This window comes from Haplochromis burtoni, unplaced genomic scaffold (genome assembly GCF_018398535.1).
Source record: "Haplochromis burtoni strain Fernald_Lab_line unplaced genomic scaffold, NCSU_Asbu1 Contig_335, whole genome shotgun sequence".
Lineage (NCBI taxonomy): Eukaryota > Metazoa > Chordata > Actinopteri > Cichliformes > Cichlidae > Haplochromis > Haplochromis burtoni.
In genome coordinates this window covers 295,924-305,265 of record NW_024582696.1, presented here as the reverse complement: position 1 = coordinate 305,265, position 9,342 = coordinate 295,924, and the positions used below count along the sequence as shown (strand labels likewise).

Here is a 9,342-nt window from a genome sequence, read left to right as displayed (position 1 = left end):
GGGTAAAGGTGCACAGTTTTGCAGTGCTATGTACATATTCAAGAATAAACAAAGATTAGGAAAGGTTACGGAAACGTGTATTGCACAGTAATGATGACTGAATGCAGTGGGTTGAGGATATTTGGACAATAAGAGTAATGGTATTACACAGTGTGGATACTGAACAGTACTTTCACTAGCATTTAATTTCTGGGTTCATGTGTGTATAGTTGCTTAGTTTCACTCCATGATTTGTAGTTGGAGAGGTGGTCTGTACAGACCCTCTGGGTACTCTCCATGCACTAATGGGTGTTCACCTGGTGTGAATTCCGGTAAATGTTTCCAGCACTGCTTTGTTGATAATTAACAGAAGCAGACAGTGTAAAGTAGCACCTGTTATGCCCGGATTGACTGAACCCCCAAGCTTTGGGCTGTCTCTCCCAGAGGTCCTGTCTAATAATCAGACCACCACCACGTTTTCCTCCTCAAGGACCTCATAGCATGGATGCATGCACTTGTCTGATTGAAAGGGAATGTGTCAGAAACATGAATGTGCCCCTTGTCTGTTTGCAGCACTTGTATTTAGCAGTGTTTCTTAAAAAATGATCACTAGTTTAGTTCTTTCAGTTTACAGGTACATATTAATTTGACATTTAGTTGAATAGGATGCATGTGTTTTTGTTTGTGCACATGCCCGTGAATGCTACTCAGTTATTCCTAAGTGGCTATGAAGACCGCTGGTGTGCTGTGTCCATGTCTTCAAATATGTGTGTGTGTGTAGACAGAGAGATGGGGAAAAAAGAAAGAAAGTGACTGACAGCCATGTTTTAAAATTGGGGCAGTCAGGCCTGCTGTGTCAGAATCTCCTGATGCCCACTCGGCACATCCCTAAGCTGGATAACCTTGGCAGGCAGATTGGGGTCAGTACTATCAAATCAGATACATCACTCATACACACACATAAACATACACTCACCCCATTCCACAATACAAATCACTCTGACATATGCATTTGGAAAAGGTAGATATGTTTGCATTGGGATAACACACACCCGCACTCTAGTCCTGTGACCCACAACAAAATAATCTCTCTGGATAACTCCAGACAGCTATGGATGGGCAAGGGAGTACAGTTCAAGTTAAATTTTGGTTTTATTTAAATTGGCATAAACTAGTTAATCTACTTCTCGGCTATCATGAGGAGAGAAAGCAGTGTGGTGATAAATGTCCAGATGTAATCATCTGAGGTTTAATTAATGTCCTCTCATTCGAAAAGCTAAAAAACACACTGAAGTGCTGCGTGTCTTCATGTGTGTGTGTGCGTGTGTGTGTGTGTGTGTGTGTGTGTGTGTGTGTGTGTGTGTGTGTGTGTGTGTGTGTGTATGAGACTGCGAATTAGACATTAGGGCTGCTAAAAACAGCACTCTTGAGCTATTGTGTTAGAAACTCAAACCATCAGCCTGGAAAATGAATTAAAAGGTGGCTTTTTCAAAGATATTTAGAAATAGAAGTACAACGTCTCATAAGATGACTGGAAAATTGAACACAAATTTTTGTTAACTAATCACCATACAACAATGTACAAAACAAAAATCTATAAAAACAAAATGTTGGTACTTTTCACTACTCACCCTGTGATCACAGTCCTCCACAGACTTCATTGGAAATGATTCAAATAGTTCGTCTGTAACAAATAATTGCCTTTTCCCAATAAAATGCGTACATTCGTAGATTTTAGTAGGCCTTTCTGACTAACTAGCTTCATTCAACCCAAACTGATGCCCGTGTAAAGAATGTCGGTCTCTAAAGTGGCAGGTTGAAGATGTAACGGAATAATTAGTGGATAGTGCCACTGACACAAAAGATGGATACTTCCATTGTATGGGCCTCAGCAATGAGATGAAAAGAATGTCAACCTATTTTTAAATGTCACTGTCTCTTTTTGTTCTGAATCCCTGCTCTACTTTGTGCCACAGATCTAAACTGGGTCAACATCACATGTGGTGCCCCGGTGGGCTCTTCAGTGTGTGTACATGTGTGATTGTGTGCATGTGTGCGAACATGTGTGCAAGTGCTCCGAGCCCTGACTATGTGCATCTTAGCATAAACCAGCACTTGGGACATGGTGTCTACAGTTTGCCTCGGGTGAATCCCAAAGGTAGCTAAACAGCTATGAATTCATTTTTTCCCATCTCACTTTGTGTTGTCTACACATTATCTACAAATTGTTTAAGTCTGTTATCATTGTTACTTTTAGAGAGAGCGAGCTCTGGCTAGCGATGACACTCACACTCTCAGTGTGTCTGGTTTGCATCCATAGCGTGCTTCTTCATTCCATGTGCTTTGCTGTTGTGAACTGTAGTGCAACAGTGAGACGGGGATTGCCTTGTTGGAGCTTTCAGATTAATAGGCACTGATAATAACACACACAACTCACAGCGCTTTTGTCCTTAATGAAGATGGATCTAGCTGGGCCTGGCGGTGCACAGGCACTTGGGGTGGCAACCTGCCAGTCACAGCCAAGTGACATCTGGGAACAGCTCGGTGAAAAGGGTGGGATGGAGCGTCACTAGAGAGTACAATTTCATAACATTATCATGTTATATCATAATCCATTGTTGGTGGCTCATAAGATTAATGTCGGAGCCGGCAGTTATCACTCTTTTTGTTTAGACTTAATGGTCATAGTGAATTATTCATTTCATTTCATTGATTTGCAGTGCAACTCACGCTGACAAAGTTGACAGCGCAGGTTGACTGATAGTGAGTATATCTAATCTGACTGTGAGGTTAGGAAGAATGGGGAAGGAAAAAACCCCCATTAGAAACAAGATAAAGTTATGTGTTGTATAAAATAAGACTTTGCCATTTGTTTGGTGCGAAATTGACTGAATGAAGCTGAATAAATATTTTTGAAATGGTTAGCATTGGTTAAGGGATGGATGCCAAACTGGGTCAAGGGTTTAATCCCCGTAAGATATTAGAGCTCATTAGACTTTGGCTGCAACCAGTATTTGTGTGAGAAGACAGGTGGGTGCTAAGGTCACTTCCTCTGGCAGCCATGGCAGGCATCACAGGGCAAGCATTGATGGGTAGTGGCATTGCCTCCTGTTGCATCAGTAATAATGAACAGTGACAAGCTCTCCACAGCCACAATAAATCACAGGCCACACTGAAGACACTGAAGACCAGGCTGGGAGCATGCTTTCTCTTCAGCGCGGTGTCAGTGTTGACGAACAGACTGACTCGGTGGCTAGCAGCGGCCTATCTCTATCGCTCATTCACAGATGCTGCACTGTTATCGCACACAGTCGACCCCCTTCAGGTATTCATGTACTCTGGTTAGCATGTACAGCTGTCCCTCAGGAATATTGGACTCTTACTGACTGCTTTATAGGTACTGTGACTTTTTAAACAACTACTACTGTTGGAGAAATAATATTAATAGTCAAAGCATATACTCTAGAGATGAGGAGGTGTGTGGGTTGGGGTTTGTGGAGAGTTACATCCAAGGGCTGATACTGAAGCAGGAAATAATGTAGAGGAGTGTCTGTTGAATAAAGTGAGAATGGCTCTTTTTTTTCTCACTCCCCATTTCCTTTGCCTTTACCTCTTTGGCAGCCACACTAGCCATGTTTGATATCTCTCCACTGTGTTCTGCAGCTCTGCAGATTCCCTTGTCTCATTTGCATTCCCTTAAAGCACACTTCCATTAAAGTCTCCCCCTGTTTTTTGTCTCTTCCCTCTTTCCTTCTGTTTCTTCAAATAGGTCTTTCTTCACTGGGTTGCTCTTTTGGAGAGAGTCTTATTCCCTGTTGACTACACAGCCTATCCCTGCTCTCCCTGAGTCAGTAATCAAACACATTGGCCCTAATACACAGGCCATTACAAGAGCTCTGATGTTCCATCTGCACACAGACGGCACAATGGTGTCATTATATAAACAGCCCTGCTGCTGCAGCCAGCAAGATACTACCACACCAGAGCTTCGCCCTTAACTGACCTACCCCAGTAAATGGAGGTGTTGGGATGATCTGACCTGAATGTGCTTGTGTAGCTGCTGCTAGCTTAACAATATTATCCATCCTAAATTACTGCTCTCGTGTTAACATTACAGGAGGCTATCATTTCTCACTATGGTCAAGCAAGTGGGCTGCTCAGCATCAATGCAAATGCAATAAAATCAGGTTGTTGTGTAGGAATAATATCTAATGCTATTATGTTGTCGTTGCTAGCATGCTAGCTTTACCAAAAAGGATTAGGGAGATTAACGATAGGCCCAACTGGAGGATAACAATGAAGAGGTTGGGAGGGCAGCGGTTTATTCAAGGTGCTATCAGATGTTAAGTGTACAGAGCTCATATTGTACTTTGTGGAAAATGCCACAATTCTTATGAAATGAAATGAAAATTTCATGATTTCCTTTTCTTTCGAATCACTTTTTCTCAATAAAGCATAATTCAATCCATTCAATTTAAATAGCACTAAAACTAAGAGAAACTCTTTGTCAGTACCAGATTGATATGATTGCATGTTCTCTATTAATTTTGACATGCAGATGTAACTGTTAAGTCCAACTTACCAATTGGGCTAATTTGGATAATCATTTAATCATTAAATTTGACTGTCATACCTCAGCATCTTGGAAGACAGATTTGTCAGTAGAAGTACAGACTCCCACTCAGCAAAGCTTGATTGCAGATGGTGGCGGTAATGATATTTCATGGTATGTCTGGTACATTTCGAAAGGAAAAGTAGGATAATTATATTCACTTTGGCGAGTGATTAGTTTTATGGAGGTGAAGAAGTAATTAATGAATTCCATCTCATCCTAATTTATTGTTACACTTCCTTGTATGGCTCCCTCTTGCCTAACTCAAGAGAGTACAAAGGAGTATCGAGTGTGACAAAGCTTCGGCACCAATGAGTCAGAGGGAGAATTACTTAGAGGCCCCCAGGCAAAGCACAGGTTTTTGTCATTCTTTGCCATCTCATCATACTATACACAATACGGCATAGATAACCTCCGCAAATAATACTTTCCTCTGAAATGAAGTGCCTGCCTTGGACATGACTGATGCCAAACCCAAGCAGCGCAGAGTAAATACAACATGTATTTGTTTTCAATTTATTCCAATTTAATCGCATGTCTTTTTGAACTGAATTTTTACTTGATTACAAATATTTAATGCAGCAGTTTGCATCACTTTCTGATTTGTAAGTGAGTGATTGCCATTCAGTTTCGCACGCTCGGCTGTGTCGGTTGCTAGGAGGCAATCATTTCCTTCATAGCGGGAGCTTTGCTACTGAACCAACTATTTGTTGTTGAAGCATCTGAGGCATAAACATCAATCCTAATAGCACGGGAAGCGCTTGTGCTTCATCATCAGATGGAAAGACTTCTCTTTGCATGAAGAAACTGACCGTCATAATTTATGACTGTCAAATCTTTAAATCAATCACGAGTGTTTTCCCAGCTGAATAAATTTGTGTTTGTGTTATCGTGATCCCCGCGTCGCCCCCCATTGCCCTGCATGATTTTGGCTTGTTCTCTCAGCATACCTCATTTTCGAATGCACTGAAATGCTAATTAAGATGTTAGGAGGTCCCAGAACACTTTATGGGTACAAGCTATTTTTGGAAACCTCAGAAAATTTGCTTTAAAAGCTGCAGCGTTTGTTCAATCGAGTTGGAAAACTTTCTGCCGAGGCGTTGGCCAGTCACACACACACACACACACACACACACACACACACACACAGAGAAAGTGATTTCACTCACACTTATCATACTTGTCTCCTCCACCTTGATATCAACTTCCCTTTTGTGGGAGAAAACAGGAGAGAGAAAGCCTGAAGCTGCAGCAGCTCTGAGAGTTGCACCAGCTTTTCTAATTATGCAGCAAAAACTGTCTACGTAAACTCTTTGTTCTTCTGTCTCTTGATTCTGGTCAGGTAATGTTACTAAATGCCTCTTTCTTCTGCACAGAAATGATTTGAGTGATGGGGTTAACGTGAATGGTTCATGTGACAGACACACACAGCTTTTAACATTTCCCCCACTCTGCACTGAAAGGACTTGTGTCACCCTGTTCTTGATGAGCATGTCTGCCATAGCAAACAGATTCTAATGATCATGGTGATTATCGTAATGATCCAATAGAAGTGGATAATGAGGTTATTTGCTTTGGATCAAGGCGGCCTGTAAATTAATAGCTAAAGAAACAGAGTGTAGCATGTGAAACAAGATAGCAGATCTGTGCACTTAAATGTAAATCTGCCGCGTTTGTCTTTGTGTTAACACAAGCGATCGCCATTTGCCCGGCTTTGCTTTATTCGTCATCCTCCTCACCTTTACACCAGTGCTCTGAAATTGCCGTCCACTCTCGCTTTTTGTGGGTTCCAGTCTCACAGGGATATGATGTTCTGCTCTATTAGAAGAGAAACAGTGATGATAATAATGGTGGATGTGATCAGTGCAAAAGGGCAGGCTTTGGCCTCAGGCATGTAACATCCTCCAAGTAGGGAGAGCACAAAGAGAGAAGACACCCATCTCACACCCTCCAAAGAGTCCTAACCTTCTTCCACCCAGAGGCACGCTGACTCATAGACACAAGCAGAAGAAATACTTTCCCTTTTGCCTTTACTCGTCCATTTTTACTATTCCTTTTGCTGTTCTCACTTGGCTATTTTTAGCTGTTTCCCCTCCCATTCTCTAGAATTTATTCTCCCTGAACAGAAAGTCATCCTTCACTTCCCTTTCTCTTTTTGTTCTTTATTTGTTAGTTACTCGGTCTGTGTGATGCTTCCTCTCTTTTCATTTCTTGATCACCTCATTCCTTTGTTTTGTCATCTCTTTTTGTCTCATTTCATTCACTTTGGCCTTGCATTCTTCCTTTATTCCTTCCATTCTCCCTCCCCATCACACTGAAAATGAACATTTCATAATGCCAGCTTTCTTTTTTGTCACAAAATAAAACCAATTTATCCACCCAGCTCCCTCTCTCTCTCCTTCTCTCCCTCAATCACCAGCCTTGCCTCCCTCCTTGCTCTCTTTACCCGGCCCTCTTCAGAGACCACAGGAGAGCTATTGTTGAAAAGCACAAAAAGAAGCACAATCAAAAGAAACAGGAGAAAAGACAGATTTTTCTTACACTGAAGCACAAATGTTGGTAGGAAAAACAAATGCGTGTCATTGCACTGAATGGAATCACTTTTTGACCATCAATGATAAAGCGAGATTTGGGATGAGGTGGGGGCTGCGGGATAGCTTGAGAGTAAATGCCGTGAGAGCTGTGGAGCTGAGTAGTACATTGCATGTCTATTGCTGTTTGTTTACTGCTCTTCTACTTTTTCTTTGTCCCTCCTGCCCTCCCTCTGAGCATGTCCTTTTCTCTCAACTGCTGATCATAGAGGGTGGTCACACAACACTCAAATTAAGGCACAAGCTGCATTAGTTCAGAGGTTGTGTGTGTGTGTGTGTGTGTCTGTGTGTTGTGCATACAGTGTATGATAGAAATAAACGCTGGTGCAAAGAACAGCTGCTGTGAATGTGCTTGCCACTCAGTTCTGCTTTTATTCGCTCTCCCTCTTTGCTATTTGCTCTCTGCATCTCTCTCTCTCTGCCTTGCTTGTACTCTGCGATATCCAACATACTAATCCATGCAGCGACACCCGGGCAGGTTGTGGGCCTGCATTGCCACTGGGGAAGAGGTTAAATATCAGAGAAGGTCACAAAGAGGCGGGGCTGGAGAGGTCGAAGGAAAAACCAAATCAGCGATGATAAAGAGAGGGGCGAAGCCGCTCACGCCCTGCCGTCTTTGCTACCAGATGAAAAGCACTGCCATGCCTGCGTGATGTTGTGTGTGTTGACATATTTAGCAGGATGAAAAGCTTTGATAAATGAAAAATGCAGGGACTTTTATAATCCCAACTGTCTGTTTTGAATTCTAAGTTCAGGTTTATAATCAAGATTAGGATTACATTTATTTTTGTACAGATATACACATAGTATGATAAAAATTTCTCTGAACTATTTGAGGATGTCACATAGTCTGCAATATGCACTAAATCTGTCATCTTAAAGATTTATCACAATCATGCATTTTTATGTTTGATCTTTTGTGTGTGATTAAGCGAGATTTATTTTCTTGCATTTGGAAAGTTTGGCTCTAGATTAAGATTCGTTTTTTTTTTTTATCTCACACAAATATGTGGAGCTAAAACTGTCACAATAGACCATCGACCACAACATTAAAACTGTTGAAAGCCAAAGTGAATGGAAAAGTTGATGCTCTACATCTGAATGTTACATCGACACATCCCAGAAAGCTAAAAAAAATGGAGCAAAGCATCCTGCTCATGGTGTTGGCACCACCAAGCTGGAAAATGCACTCATACTGCAAAAAAGTGCCTGAGGAAACCCAAGAAATACAACCAGAAAAGCCAAAGCACTGATCCCAAATCCAAACTCAACAGACCATACCATGGAGCAAGGCCATCCATGATGTCCCCAAATCTACTAGAGCCCCAATGCCACATACTGCAGACATATCTTGTATCCAGACCCTGATAAGTCACAAGTGTGTATTCTGGTGGTGTTCTTGAGTGGACTTAAATAATATTCAGCATGCGTTATGTTATGTGGCTGATTGGTAGCAAGAGTGAAGTGCTGACTGTAGGTTAGTTGAAACTGGTATAGAGCACAGAAAATGAATGGAGTCAATAAAAGCTCCATACAGTATCCCAGCGTGTGTGTGAGAGAGCATGTGTGTGTATCATGCAGTAAATGAAATAAGACAAAGCAACCGGCTCCCCACTAAAACAAACAAACACTCATACAACACAAAGAGATGTAGACCAATCTGTCTGCTCCATCAGCAAACTCAGCAGGAGCAGTGTTAGCTATAACGATACTATCTTTACTGTTCTCTGCCTTCTAGCCCCTGAAGGGGCAGAGCAGGCTCCACTGTCAAAAAATCAGAGCTCAAGTTCCAGATTGTGATTTATTTCATTAGGCAAATGAGATGTGTGAGCCCCGCAGCACCGCTGACTGAGTCACCGCTTTTCACTGTCTCGATTTGTATGCACGCCTGCAAACACAAACACACGCACACATAGAGAAGACATGCATTTTTCACGTGAAAATAACTCTGTTAACAGCCCCAAAACATATGTAGCAAGTCTGATTCAATCAAGCGTCCAAACACTTGAGAGTGATGAGCTGGTAGTGGCAACAGCTGTTGCCAAGCCATCTTGCACAAAATGGCCTCCGATTTCCCAACTGATCATTCTACCTGACCACCACAGGGGGAGCCTCTCTCCTCTCCTCTCCTCTCCTCTCCTCTCCTCTCCTCTCCTCTCC

The 9,342-nt window shown here is 42.1% G+C and overlaps 1 protein-coding gene across 2 annotated transcripts in view; it reads left to right on the top strand.

Annotated features, from left to right (window-relative positions):
- Positions 1 to 9,342, top strand: part of adgrl1a (adhesion G protein-coupled receptor L1a) — a 97,058-nt gene that overhangs the window by 28,900 nt on the left and 58,816 nt on the right. The window lies entirely within an intron of this gene.